At 46.2% G+C, this 14,992-nt stretch overlaps 1 long non-coding RNA gene across 1 annotated transcript in view; it reads right to left on the reverse strand.

The window, feature by feature from the left end:
- LOC140593756 (uncharacterized) overlaps positions 1–14,992 on the reverse strand; it is a 69,409-nt gene that overhangs the window by 41,679 nt on the left and 12,738 nt on the right. Inside the window, exon 2 of the long non-coding RNA XR_011994077.1 lies at positions 12,278–12,348. This is a non-coding gene — a long non-coding RNA (uncharacterized lncRNA). The remainder of the gene's footprint in view (positions 1–12,277; positions 12,349–14,992) is intronic.

Here is a 14,992-nt window from a genome sequence, read left to right on the forward strand (position 1 = left end):
CAGGAGGGAAACCTAGAATCCCAGCCTTGATGTGTGGGCTCCGCTTGTCACTCTGAAATTGTGTGGTGGTGCTGGTCTGTGGAGGTGGGGCAGGGGCCCCTTGTCCCTGGGGTCTTCACCCCTACACACACACACACACACACACACACACACACACACACACACACTTCTTGACTCAGGCTAAGCATCCCATGTTTTCAGCCGTCCATCAGGGCATTCCCCAGCACAGGTCCTCTGCGGGCTGCACTTTCTAAGCCATACCTCACACGTGAGCCAAGGCCCAGTGAAGGCACAGTCAGGAGTTGTACCCAGAAGCCTCAAGGTGGGTCCCTGAAGAGCTGGGGGGAGCCTCAGTCGAGGAGCTTTATTGCTCCCTTCCACCCCTGCTGTTTCTTCCATCCAGCTCCTGCTTTCAGCTTTGGGGAGGAGGGACCCAGCCATTTGCAGCTGGCAGGAAATGAGACTGTGCTTCCAGAGTGTGGACCCTCCGTCCTCAGGGGGCCCTGGCGTCCCTAGCGGGCATCCACCATTTCCTCAGGGTTACAAGTCCAGCTGTGTGTAGGTCTTGGCTCCTTTGTTCATCATGGCCTTTGGTGGCTGCCATCGGGGAGAGTGTGAGGCACCTCCCAGTGGGAAACCAGCTCCCAACCCCCAAAGGCTTCCTGCAGGCTGGTGAGTGCAAAGGGGAATTCTCTGTGTCACTGTGCATTGTTGGCACAGACCAGGGTGCAGCCCTGGGACAGCCCGCTCCCAGCCCTCTAATTCACCGTAACCGCTGCCAGTGGAGATGTGGGGACGTTGTGTCTCCTTGTGACCCCTTTCATCTTTTTTAAACCAGCTCCTTAGCTGCTTCAGCCAGATCTGTTCTTCACCTCTTTTTTCTCAAAGAAGACATTGCACCCACGGTTGTATCTTATTATTTTGGGACATCAGTCCTGAAGAGGACCCACTCTTTCTAGATAATCTGGATTTCCCTCATGGTGTTTCTGTTTTTGTTTTTGTTTTCTTTTCTTTTGGTGAGACTAGTTTTATTTAGAGCTGCTTTGGTCTCTCTGATCTGTCTCCTGATGTGGAATCGTCGCACTGCCGATGTACAGTTGGAAATGTTTAAACTGCTTCCTTTCAGGACAAGTTTGAGTTGTAGTAAGCTGTAAAGCTATTTTATTTGGTTCACTGTGATGGAGACAAGCACAAAAAACAAGTGAAGAGACAGCGCATTTCAGTGTAATCCCCTTTGGAATTTTTTCCAAAGTCTCGGTATGTCTTTATGACACAAAACATGGATGGACAGGTGAATGAAATGTTCCTGGTTTCGTAACTGTTACCAAGATCCAAAAATAAATCACTTTGATCACACCTGGGCTCTCTGTTACCTAATTGTGTATCATCTTCTCCCATGTCGGCTTCTCCCCTTAAGTCAGCTTTTCACAGTAAATATTGAGGGTGTGACGACTGGTCCTGTGGGGGCTTTATGTAGTGTTATTCCTCTCTTGGGAGTGAGGAGGCCGGAATCCACCTTTGCCAGGGGAGGCGGGGAGGCCCAAGGCGAGGACATGCCTTTGCTAGATGTTCAGCAGTCTGTTCCCAAGGACACAGGCTGCTTGTCTGTTTGCTAGACTTTTGAAATCCTCATTACAGAACCACAAAGCAATCTCATTAAAGCCATTCTTCTTGTGTAAACCTGCAGCAGAATCCTCGATTGCTCAAATCTGAGAAGCCAGGTTCTGTACCGTGTGTTTGCTGGTGGAGTTTTCCCAGAAGCCTTGCGAAGGCAGTTTGAGGCAGAACTGCAGAAAAGGCGGGAGCTAAGGGGGTAGGAGCAAGAGAAGCCACTCACGTCAGCATTGTTCCAGATAAGACGAATCCCAGCCCCCTGGATTTTACCTAGAACTCACGTGGGAAACAAAGCCAACTGCCAGCCGGCACAGGTTCAGCTCCCTGTGTCTGGGTGAACAGTCCCTGTGGGGAGAGAGCATGGCTGGGGGGAGGCAAAGGGACATAAAGGAATGGGTGATGGGGGGGGAGGCTCTGGTTGCTGGAACAACTACTTGAAATCCCAAATCCCACCCTGAGGGAATGCATAGAGCCAGGACCAGCTACCTAACTTGTGGGGCCCTGTGCAAAATTAAAATGCAGGGCTCTTCCTTCAAAAGTGCTCAAGAATTTCAAGACAGTTGATATCACGAATGCAACGAAGCCTGGGCTCCTTCTAAGTGGGGATGCCCGATGGGGCTGCCTACTACCCATGATGTTGCCCTGTGTGGAGTTACCAAGAAGGCAAGCAAGAGAACATTTTCCATATCAGAGTGTCAGAGCCCAAAAATCAGACGAACACGCTTTATAGAAAGGCCACATGTGTCCCAGGCAGGTGCTGGTCCCGCGGGCCTCTCCCGCAGGGCCTGACCACTGCAACCTCCTGAGGGCCCAGTGGGCCTTCCTTGACTTCCTCTGCCCACCTCTGCTGCAAGGGGCTCGAGAGGAGAAGTCAAGGGTCTTGAGCAAACCACATCCTGGACCAGCTATGTCCAAATGAGGACAAGAGGTCAGTAGGGGTAGGCCTAACTGGGCAGCGAGGATCCTGGTTTGTATTAAGCAAGGCTCTCCGGTTACAAGCATGGCTCACAAACCAAATGGCAGGAGGCCTGAGGTGGAAGCAGCTGTGGCGTTGGCTGGAATTAGGGGCTTGGACTCTCTGTCAGGACTCTTTTCCATTCTCTTCTGCACGTTGGGGTTATTCTCTCCTCTTGAGGTTTTCTCTACACAGTGAGAGCCACTCTGTTGGCAGACTTGGGTACATATCCTTCCAGCTAAAGGACTTTTGGCCGCAGAGAAATCCGAGGAAGAATCAGTTGGCCTGGTTTGGGTCATGCGCCTGCCCCTGGACCAATCACTGAGGTGTTACATTGGGTGCAGCTGAGTCTCATGCCCCCTCCCCCGCCCTTTGGCTCCCATGAGGGCACATACTGGGATTGTCAGCTTCTGCCGAAACCCATATGGTTGGTGGGCGTTGGGAGGTTTAAGGGGATGCCAAGCAGTTCCCTCAGAAGTAAGAAGTGGGGCCTGTGTCCAGGCAGACAAAATGAATGCCCGCAACAATATTCAAGTCTGGACACTGGGCCAGGGGTTAGGATGGCCCCACCCTCCTCCACCTTCAGCTCTGGTCCTGCCTGAGAAAGGAGCTGCTGTGTTTATTCTCTTTTTCAGTCAGGAGAAACCATGCATCTGCCCATTCACAACACAGCTCTCTGTGGTTGGAAGTTGGAGAGCCTGCTGCTACAGAGTCTGAGCTATCATTGGGTTCATCTTGCCAGGCCTGGATTGCGGCCAGATGAGCACTTAGGTGGGAAACTGCCAAAACCCCTGCAGAGGAGGAAGTGGCTCTTCAGAGTCAAAAGGTGATCTTGTTCTCTTTGACTCACTTCTGAACTGATGCCCTCTCGAACTCAGGAAGCTCTCAGAATCAGAGCACCTCACCTCAGCTGCTGGCAGCCGAGCTGAAAATGAGGGGCTGATGGCCTGACCCAGCTTGTAATTACTTTGCTCTGAGTTCCTGGGGAAACAATGTCTCCTTTCTGTCCTTCATATTTTTTAAAAATATATATTTTTTTAATTTTTATTTATGATAGTCACACACAGAGAGAGAGAGAGGCAGAGACATAGGCAGAGGGAGAAGCAGGCTCCATGCACCAGGAGCCCGACGTGGGATTCGATCCCGGGTCTCCAGGATCGCGCCCTGGGCCAAAGGCAGGCGCCAAACCGCTGCGCCACCCAGGGATCCCCCTTTCTGTCCTTATGGAGGAATGACACACCTATCCCAATGCCCAGGAACAGGAAATATGCTGGATAAATAAGCAGAAAGGCAAATGGGTACAGTGCTCAGAAACCAGGTGGATGCCATTCATACTGACTAGGCTGACTGACAGTGACTGGCTGACTCACTGACACAGACACTGGCTGACTGACTAACACTGGGTGACACTGACTGACACTGATTGACAGACATTGAGTGATTGACACACTGACACTGAATTACTGACACTGACTGACAGACACTGACTGGCTGACACTGCTTGGTTGACAAGGTTAAAAATGTGGTTCACACCTGTAGCTTTGGGGTGCGATTACTCAAATAGGGTTAGCAAATCATCATAGTTTTGACTTTATCTGAAGTCAAACTTACTCCTGAAAATAGTGTTTACGTGACTAGAACAAGCCATGTTAAGCCTCCAAAGATCAGTCTCACCAATGCCATTCTTGATGAGGTAGTTTACAGAGGCATCTTTCCCCCAAAGGAAGGATCAGAAGCACAGGATAGAGATGAAGTCCTTCTCTTTGCACCAGTGATTTTTTTCCCAATCTGGCCCCTTTTCCTTTCTCTGAGACTGTCTTTAGCTCTCATTTTCTCAAAGCCCCTTCTTCATACAGAATCACCTACTTAGTGGTCCTTTGGGTTCCATGTTTCACCTGATTGTATGTAACTCCTTTCCTCTCCCTTCCTCTGTGATGTCCTGCCCCCATTAGTGCCCTCAGATGTCCCCAGGCTTCAAAGCCCTTCTCTTCCCCCTCCTTCCACAAAGTTTGCCCAGGCCATTCCAGCACCTGTGAACCATCCTTCTCAGATTCCACACTGCTATACTTTCTGGGGCTGAACATTTCCAATTGCTCCAAGGCACCCTTGCAATGTTTTTGCTCTGAATGGTTATTTGTTGCTCATTTTTTAAACTCTTTCCTTGTTTTTAGGCTTGCACTTAAGACCATGCACATTCGGAGGGTTGGGACTATGTCTTTAACCTTGTCTTTCCATCAGCCTTGAAGTCCAGTCAGTCAGGACCAGTGAGGTTATGTTACTGAAACCAAACAGTGCCGAATCCCAATAGCTAGGAGCACAGAGTTGTGCTGTATTGTACTCCATGTCCACCGTAGGTTAGCTGGGGCTGTGCACACAGAGACCCAGGCTGAAGGAGGATCTGTCTCCGGCTTCCAAATGGGCTGAAGAAGAGAACATTTTCAACTGTGCGCTGATTCTTAAAGCTTCCAAGCAGATATGGCATGGCAACACCTAACTGCACAGGATAGGAAAATGCAATCCTCCTGTGCGTCTACATGGTAGGCATCTTTGGAAAATAGTACCATGATCATTTGCCTGTGGTAGGCAACAGAGAAATATTTATTGATTGAAAGCCTTGAGAGGAAAAAAATGAGTTAAATGAAGCATGGTACATCCATTTAATGGAATACTACAAGCCATCAAATGATATTGTCAGAGGATGCTAATGACATAGAAAATGTTGAGCATATATCAATTCATCATCAGGAATGCAAATCAAAATCATGATGAGATACCACCTTACACCTATCAGAGTGGTTAAAATTAACAACACAGGAAACAACAGGTGTTGGCCAGGATGCAGAGCAAGGGGAACCATCTCACACTGTTGGTGGGAATGCACACTGGTGCAGCCATTCTGGAAGACAGTATGGAGGATCCTCAAAAAGTAAACATAGAACTACTCTATGATCCAGCAAATTGCACTACTAGGTATATATCCAAAGGATACAAAAATACAGATTTGAAGCACCCTGATGTTTATAGCAGCATTATCAACAATAGCCAAACAATGGAATGGAAAGAGCCCAAATGCCCATCAACTGATAAATGGATAAAGAAGATGTGAGATATATATATATATCTCAAAAAGTTGCCCAGGCCATTCCAGCACCTGGAATGTGGGGATTTCATATATATATGTATATATAATCCTCACAGGCTGGAGTCTGGATAGCATGGGGCTGATGCCTAATATATATATATATATATATATATATATATATATATATATATAATCACTCAGCCATCAAAAAGAATGAAATCTTGCTATTTATAATGACATGGTTGGAGCTAGAATGTATTGTTACGCGAGAAAAGTCAGTCAGAGAAAGACAATAAACCAAATGATTTCACTCATATGTGGAATTTAAGAAAAAAAATAGATGAACATATGGGAAGGGGGAAAAAAGAGAAGGGGAGGAAACAAACCATAAGAGACTCTTAACAGAGAACAAAGGGAGGGTTGCCAGAGGGAGGTGGGTGGGGGATGGGCTAGATGGGTGATGGGCATTAAGGAGGGCACTTGTTATGATGAGTACTGGGTGTTATATGTAAGAGATGAATCACTAAATTCTACATCTAAAACCAATTTTATCATATATGTTAACTAATTAGAATTTAAATAAAAACTTAAAATGAATAAATAAATCAGAGATGTTTACCTTTATGTTCTATGACAAAGGTAGACTTCTAAGAATGCCATTTATCTCAGTAAGATTAACTGAAGTTCAAAAAAAAAAAGAAAATGCTGAGCATAGATTATTAAGAATAAAAGTAGATTGTAAAACAGAATGCATCATACTTCTCTTTTGTTAAAAATACATATTCTTTTTTTAATTTATTATTTATGATAGTCACAGAGAGAGAGAGAGAGGCGGAGACACAGGCAGAGGGAGAAGCAGGCTCCATGCACCAGCAGGCTCCATGCACCGGGAGCCCGACGTGGGATTCAATCCCGGGTCTCCAGGATCGCGCCCTGGGCCAAAGGCAGGCGCCAAACCGCTGCGCCACCCAGGGATCCCCCTTTCTGTCCTTATGGAGGAATGATGCACCTCTCCCAATGCCCAGGAACATCCGAAAAATACATATTCTATTTATAGAAAAGAAATTCTCTAAAGATCAACAGAGTCTACCTGGGTGGTGGGATTATGATTACAGGTGACTCTCTCCTCCTTTCGGTCTTTATATATTTTTCTAAATCTTCTATAGTCAATAGCTTTCATAACAAGAAAAAAATTCCTTGCTACACACCACTGCCTTTTAAAAAATGCTAAACTATACATTCATTATAAAAAATTCAGAAGATTCAGGCGCCTTGAATTGACATGTGATAACACCAAAGGTCCTTCTGGACCTCTTTCCATACACGCATGCATATTTACAGAGTTTTTTTTTTATTTTTTATTTATTTATGATAGTCACAGAGAGAGAGAGAGAGAGAGAGGCAGAGACACAGGCAGAGGGAGAAGCAGGCTCCATGCACTGGGAGCCCGACGTGGGATTCGATCCCGGGTCTCCAGGATCGCGCCCTGGGCCAAAGGCAGGCGCCAAACCGCTGCGCCACCCAGGGATCCCACGCATGCATATTTAATTGAAAGAGAATCCTCAGGGCACCCGGGTGGCTCAATGGTTGAGCTTCTGCCTTTGGCTCAGGTCGTGATCCTGGGATCGAGTCCCGCATTAGGCTCCCTGCTTAGTGGGGAGCCTGTTGCTCCCTCTGCCTGTGTCTCTGCCTCTCTCTCTCTGTGTCTCTAATAAATAAATAAAATCTTAAAAAAAAAAAAAAAAGAAAGAAAGAGAATCCTCACAGGCTGGAGTCTGGATAGCATTGGGCTGATGCCAGTGACATGACAGTCCAGGTGAGCATAATGCTGGTCCCATGGCCAGAAAATCCTGTGCAGGCCCTGGTTCCTGGGAGGGTTGAAGGACCCTGGGAGGTATCCCCCCAACACTCCAAAGCTCTATGTCTGCCCGCTGCTGTGTCTGCTTTGTGGGAGACCCGTCACCTTGTGGCACCCGAGGTCACAGACACATACTTTGGGGATCATGATGCCACAGGAAAGGAGGCAGCCCTCGTTGTGGAGAATCTGGCCCTGGAGCGTCAGGGCCTTATGGCTTGGGAGAGGAGGAAGATGGACATTTCCTCATTCTCTGTTTGTGTTCTTTGAGTTGATTCAGCTCCAGGGAATTTTTTTGGCCAAGTTCAAAATAACTCTTCATGATCTGTTCGGTGCAAATGCAGTTGATTTATGGTGTTGCTGACCTTTGATTCATTGGCAAAGCACTGCCTGGGGCCCTGGGGAGCTGTTCCTTTGCTTGTTTACCCAGGGTGATTTAGGAGCTGCAGTGCCAAGAAGGTTTTCCTATTTCTTCCACCCTAGGACCTGACCGCGTGGCCCCTGCCCCCAGAGCTCACGCCCTGGTGGGGCGCAGCCTCAGATTTTGTACAGAGTGACAGTTATCTTTTGGATGCCCTGGACCACGTCACTCAGTCTCTGGCTTTTAATCCCTTTGAAGAAGGCCCCAGAGAAACTCCTGAAAGCAGCTTCTCACACTGCACTCTGCCACTGGCAGGCCAGCTTCTCCCCCATCTTCTTTGGGCTCCTGCTCCTCCATTGTGGAGGGGCTGCTGGGGAGTCAAATGAATTATTATTATTGATGCTGACAGGGTAGCCTCCTTACAGAGTCCGCGAGCACAGCCCGGGCCTGCAACCCCTGATGTGAACCACTGTGCAACACGAATAAGTCTCAGAATAATTATGCTGAAAGAAGCCGGTCAGACAAGAGTACGTACTGTATGATTCCATTTATATAAAACTCTAGAAAATGTCAACTAAGCTCCCGTGCCAGAAAGTAGAGGAAAGGTTACCTGGAGATAGAGGAGTGAGGGAGTTGGGCGGGGGGGGGGAGGGATTGCCGAGGGAGGGATTGCCAAGGGAGTGATGACTATGTCATCCTCTTGATGATTTCATAAGTGTGTGCAGATGTCAAAACTCCTCAATTGTGCACTTTATTTTTTTAAGATTATATTTATTTATTTGGAAGAGAGAGAGAATGAGAGAGAGAGAGCATGACAGCAGGAGCAGGACAGTCAGAGGGAGAAGCAGATTCCCCACTGAGCAGGGAGCTCGATGCCAGGCTTGATCCCAGGGCCCCAGGATCATGACCTGAGCTGAAGGCAGAACCACCCAGGTGCTCCAGTTGTACACTTTAAATATTTGAAGTTTATAGTATGTCAATTATACCTTAGTAAAGCTCTTTACTTATTATTTTTTTGAGTGAGAGCATGTGCTTTGGGGGTGGGGAGGGGCAGAGGGAGAGGGAGAGAGAGAATCTTAAGCAGACCTCATGCCCAGCACAGAACCTGGCATTGGGCTGGATTTCATGACACTGAGATGACCTGAGCCAAAATCAAGAGTTGGACGCTCAACCAACTGCACCACCCAGGCGACCCAGTAAAGCTCTTTTTTTTTTTTTTTTGAATGAGAACAAATGTACAGTAAAGCTCTTTAAAAGAAAAAGAAACCTGCGCAGAAAATGTGTTCCTAGAAGAACTAATTCTGGATGGTTTGATGATGACCATAGAGCTGGTCCCAGCTTTGACCATAGAGCTGGTCCCAGCTTTTCCTTGTCACCCTCCTGTCCTGTACTGAGCCCAGCAGAAGGTGTCCATGCCGCATCTGTGTGCATCGAATGTGCTGCCCTAATGTGCGCATCTCAAGCCGGGCGGAGGTCGGTAGAGAGACCACAGGGTCGCTGGGCCCTCTGTGGAGTGTGGTGGCTTGTCCCAGCTGTTCCCAGGCTCTCCATCCTCAAGGTGGGTCCTCTGATGGCGGGGCTGCTTGCTTCAGAGCTAGGCTGGCCCGGAGCCCCATTCAGGCTCTGCTCTGGCATTCAGCACCTCTTCCCTGGCCCATCATGGGCACTACCGGGAAGGATCCCAGAGGGTGGCAGCCCCTTCGTTTTCAGTTCCAGTCACCAAAGGGCCCCCGAGGGTGGGTAGCTGAGGTAAGGAGGAGGGAACACAGACAGACAGCCCTCTGAGTGCCACCTTCCTGGTTCTGGCCCTCTAGCAGGCCACCACCGATTTTATACCTACTGGTTTTTACCTAGTATCTTCCAAGCAGTAGTATCTGTGAAGTCCTGGGGTGACACATTAGCCACAGTTTCCCCAGACATTAAAATAGACAGGTAACAGAAGCCATTTCTACAGAGACAGAAAAATTCATGGTGTCCTGAGGCCGGGGCTTGTTGGGAGAAGTAGGGTACGACAGCTAAAGGTATGGATGGTGGAAATGTTCTAAGTTTGATTGTGGCATTGGGGTACAACTCTGTACTAAAAAAGCACTGAATTGTACACTTTAAACGGCTGAACTCTATGGTGTGTGAATCATACCTCAATAAAATTGTTACAAAAGCAAAAAAAGGGAAAAAGGGAAAAAACCCCAAGCTGATCTTAGTAAAGTTGGGATCTCCTGCATCTCTCAGCGGGGCGAGGGCCACATCAGAATACTTGGCAATGAAAACTCCGTGGCTCTTTCCAGGTGTGACATCTCGGGGCTTTTGCTGAAGCCACAGCAGGAGTGGGGGGTGCGTAGGGGGAGCCAATGAGTGGGACCGGGAGACTGGTCGGGATTCGACTGCCTCTTGGCTTTCTGGGCCGAGCAAGCAGTAGGCAGCCATCTAGGAACTCAAGAGGGGTGTGCCCCACGACAAGGTTGCCACCACCACACCAAGGGCTGCAAAAGCAGTGACCCAAAGAAGCTGCCAAACATTCATCAGTGTATCACCACTGAGAAAACATCTGGGATTCAAAGTTGCAGCTGACTGTGGCCGCAGAGCCATTTAGCCACGAGACCGCTGGGCACTTTTGTGGGTCCAGGGCTGACTTGGTATCAAAATTGAGGCAGGCAAAGAAACTGGAGTCACTTGAAGCCCTTCAGATGGGGCAGGGGTCCTTGGGTGACTCTCATCCAGGCTGCCCAGGGCTATCCCAATACTAACATAGGAAACCCTTTGAGCTGGGACAAACCGGACAGCTGGTCACTCTGATTCCACACAGGTCCCTGAAAGCAAATGGCCAGGCTGAAAATCTCCAAGAATTAGCTTTCACTCTCCTGCTCCAATATCCACAATGACTGAAACAACTCCTGGAGAAGGGAGGGAAGAGGATCTCTGGCATAGGGCCACCTGTGGAACCCAGCAGGCACTTGCATCCCTCATCTCATCCTCACCCTTGAGGTGGTAAACTGTAACTTATTGTGATGCTTAGTTTAATACGTCAACTTGGCTGGGCCACAGGGTCCCCAGATATTTGGTTAAATATTATTCTGGGTGTGTCTGTGAGGATGTTTCTGGGTGAAAATTGGTAGACTGAGTAAAGTGGATCGCCCTCTCCAATGTGGGTGGGCCTCACTTAATCAGGCGAAGGCCTAAATAGCCCCAAAGGGCTGACCCTCCCCTGACTTACAGAGAGTTCCTGCTGCTGACAGCCTTCAGACTGGCACTAAACCATCAGTTCTCCTGGGCTTGTCAACTCAGCTGCAGATCCTGGGGCCTGCTCGTCACCATACGCATGCAAGCCAATTCTGTATAATCTCTCTCTTGTCGGTTCTTTGTTTGAAGAACCCTAATATACTGATGAGAGTAGCTCCCTCCCTGCACCACTCAGCTAACAGCTTTCAACTGAAGATGTTGATTTGGGGTAGTTTTGAAAGACCTAGGCCGGTGATGATTTCAATGTTGAAGCAAGGAAGTGGTCAGTTTTGTTAGTGGCTTGTTGTTGTGCCGATTTAGTGAATTTATGAATGGCTGTGGGGAGAAAGGTCTGCTCCTCTCCTGTGTTGCCTTCTTGGGAAACGGGTATTCATTGCACTCATCATTGTGGAACGTCAGAAATACAGGCATTACTGAGTCGGTTTTGTTCTCCATCACATGTACATTCGCGGACATTTCAAGACATCCAAATGCCTGTGGAGAACTGGTAACATAAACTCTAAAGTCTTGTCTTGTGTCACAGTATCCTGAGATACTGTGCGTTTTAGACACTAACCCCACACATCTATGTAGCTTCAGTCACCAACTTGCTTTGAAATGGGAAAGGGCACCGTGTTCTGACCCCTTGTTGTCTTTCCTACACCAATTGCAGAAATATGTCTTGGCCTGAAATCTCACTTCAAATGTGGGTGTGAGGCATTTTATTTAAAGGGCTTCGGACACTGCCTTGGCGCAGCCCAGGATGCTGAGAGCAAACTTCAGGACACAGAGTTTGGCCCCTTCACTCCGGCAAGAGGAGGAAAAGTCACAATCTCTGAACTAGTTCAGGTGTTCTGGGGGTGTTCACTGACTTTGGCCAACTAAGAAGGGAGCTGATCAAATACAAAAATTCTCCAGTCTGAATCCTTTGTTGTAAGAGCCTCTAGAAGAAAAGCCAAAGAACCCAACTTAGTGTTCGCCCAAGAGCGCACGCAAGTACCAACACTGACCATTAGGTGTCACTGTTGTACCAACTTGAATTGACCTGGGCTCCAGACCGTTGACAGCGCTCCAACTTGATCCGCCTTTGGCCTTCTGCATCATCATGGGTTCCCAAAAGTCTAGCAGTGCCCATCCTGAGGCCAGTAACCAGTCAACAGTTGACGATGATTATAAAATACAGGGAACACTTACCAATACTCTGCACCCTGGCAGTTACAGCTCTTTGTGATGGAAGATGTAAAAGCAGCCAGAATTTGGAGCGGCTGGAAGGACAAATAAAATGTATTTTTACGTTGTATTTTTAAATTCATAATAAACTATGTCGAATGTACAGGAAAATTACAGAGAACATTATAACAAACTCCTGAATTGCCATGTTTGCTTCAGTGTTTTGCTTTATTCTAAAGAAATGAAACACTGCAGATGCAGTTGTATTCTCATTCCTTGCTCTCCAGAGACCATCATTATCTTGAATTTGGTGTTTACCATTCTTGTGCATATTTGAATGCCATCACTATATTTATATGTATTCATAAAAATTATATAGCATCTTTCTGTATGTTTTCAAATTTTATGTAAATATTTCCATTTCCGTTATATCATTTGGCAAGTGGCTTTTACCACCTTGGCCATTACTTTTTCATTTTGGAGGTTTATTCCTGTCACTGTAAGTAGCTCTGATTTATTTATTTATTTTGAACCACTGCATTGTATTCGATTGGGTCTCTATGACAGTCAATTTATAAAATTATTGGCCGTTTTCAATTTTGTTATCATTGCAGATAAGGCTGCAATGACTATTTTTTTAAAGATCATCTCCCCTTAGGTCTTCACCAATAGTTGGGTTTTGTGGGTGGTGAGAAATCCTTTTCTCCATGTGGACAATGTGTTCCTCTCTCAAACCCCATCCTATGTCAAGTTTTTTTTTTTTTCCTGGTCTCCCTATTCTGTTCAACTGTGCCTGTGCTAACACCACAGCATCTTCATTATTATAGCTTTAGAGCAGGTCTTCATATTCGGAATGCGACCAAGCCCTATGAGGGTAGGAATTGCTGTTTTGTTCACTGCTATGTTCCTGGCTCTTTAAGCTAGAGTACACAGTGGGTGCTCAGTATTTGTTGAACGAGTATATGAACGGATGAATGGTAGGGCAGGTCTCTTCTCTACTTTTTTTTTTTAAGGAAAGTCTTGGCTATATTTGGTCCTCAATTGTTCTGGGTGATGTCAGGGTCAGTTGGTCAAGTTCTACAAAACATCTTACTAGAAATTTTATTATACTTTTTTTGAGTTTATGTACTAATTTGTGGAGGATTGACGTCTCGGTGATACTGAATCTTGCTAAGAATATGGCATATCTGTAGATTTATTTAGGTTGCCTTTATTTTCTGTAGTAGTGATTTATCTTTTTCTCTACAAAGGTATGTGTGCATATCTTATTGAAATAATTCCTGGGTACTTTAGAGTTTTATTGTTATTATGAATTAGTTCTTTTTTTTCTTTACACACTCCCATGGTTTATTATTGGTGTTATTTATTTTTGCACGAACAAATTTTGAATTCCCTGTTTTGTCTTCATCTATTAAGATGATCACATCTCGGGATCCCTGGGTGGCGCAGCGGTTTGGCGCCTGCCTTTGGCCCAGGGCGCGATCCTGGAGACCCCGGATCGAATTCCACGTCGGGCTGCCGGTGCATGGAGCCCGCTTCTCCCTCTGCCTGTGTCTCTGCCTCTCTCTCTCTCTCTCTGTGACTATCATAAATAAATAAAAAAAAATTAAAAAAAAAAAAAGATGATCACATCTCCCCCTTTAATCTGTTAGTGTGCATTTCTAATTGTTTTTTTACTGTTGAGCCATCTTTGTATAAGGGAAAAGCCAGTTACTTTTCCCCATTGGAACCGACCAATAGAAGTTTCCATGATGACAGAAATGTTCTGCTCTGTCCAAGAGAGTAGTCATTACACATATGTGGCTATTGAGCATTTGAAATGTGGCTCCTGTGACTGAGGAATTGAACTCTGAATTTTATTTAATTTACTTACAAATTTAAATAGCCACACATGGCTTACGGTTGCTGTACTGTACAAAATCCAGCTGTGTGTGTGGTGCTGGCCTGGGGTGTAGCTTTGTCTTTGTATTCCCTGTTCTCCTCGCTAAAATGGGCTCTTCAAGAAATGTGATAAATGATGCAAGACTATCATATTCCCTGGGGAAATATAAACAAGCAACTGAAGCTGAACCCAAATAACAATGCAGTGAAAAATGTCACCTGATGGCTGGAGTAGCTGCCACCGCAGAATTTACTGCTCTGCCTTCATTCTCCTTAGCAGGGGAGTTGTGCCCTACCTCCTATAACCACAATGTACGCATCCACTGAAGACTCCTAAGATTGATTTCTCTTTGGAAAATAATGTGCATGTACATTGCATTATTAAAGAAATACATACTCGTTATAAAAAACACAGGAACTACAGGAAAATGACAAGAAAAAAATCAGCCTCTTAATGAGTAATATTCCATTCCATAGATGATAGATAGATAGATAGATAGATAGATAGATAGATAGATAGATGATAGATCACTTCTTTATCTATTCATCTATTGATGGACACTTGGGCTGCTTCCATAATTTGGCTGTTGTAAATAATGGGGCTTGATCCCAGGACCCCAAGATCACAACCTGAGTCGAAGGCAGATGCTTAGCCAACTGAGCCACCCAGCACCCCATCTGCATGTCTTCTTTGGAAGAAATGTTTGTTCATGTCTTCTGCTCATACTTAAAATTGAAGTATTTGTTTTTTGGGTGAGTTTCATAACACTAACCTTTTATCATATATGTCATTTGCAAATATCTTCTCCCACTCCATAGGTTGGTTGCCTTTTAGTTTTGTTGATAATTTCCTTTGCT

Source organism: Vulpes vulpes, chromosome 1 (assembly GCF_048418805.1).
Source record: "Vulpes vulpes isolate BD-2025 chromosome 1, VulVul3, whole genome shotgun sequence".
Lineage (NCBI taxonomy): Eukaryota > Metazoa > Chordata > Mammalia > Carnivora > Canidae > Vulpes > Vulpes vulpes.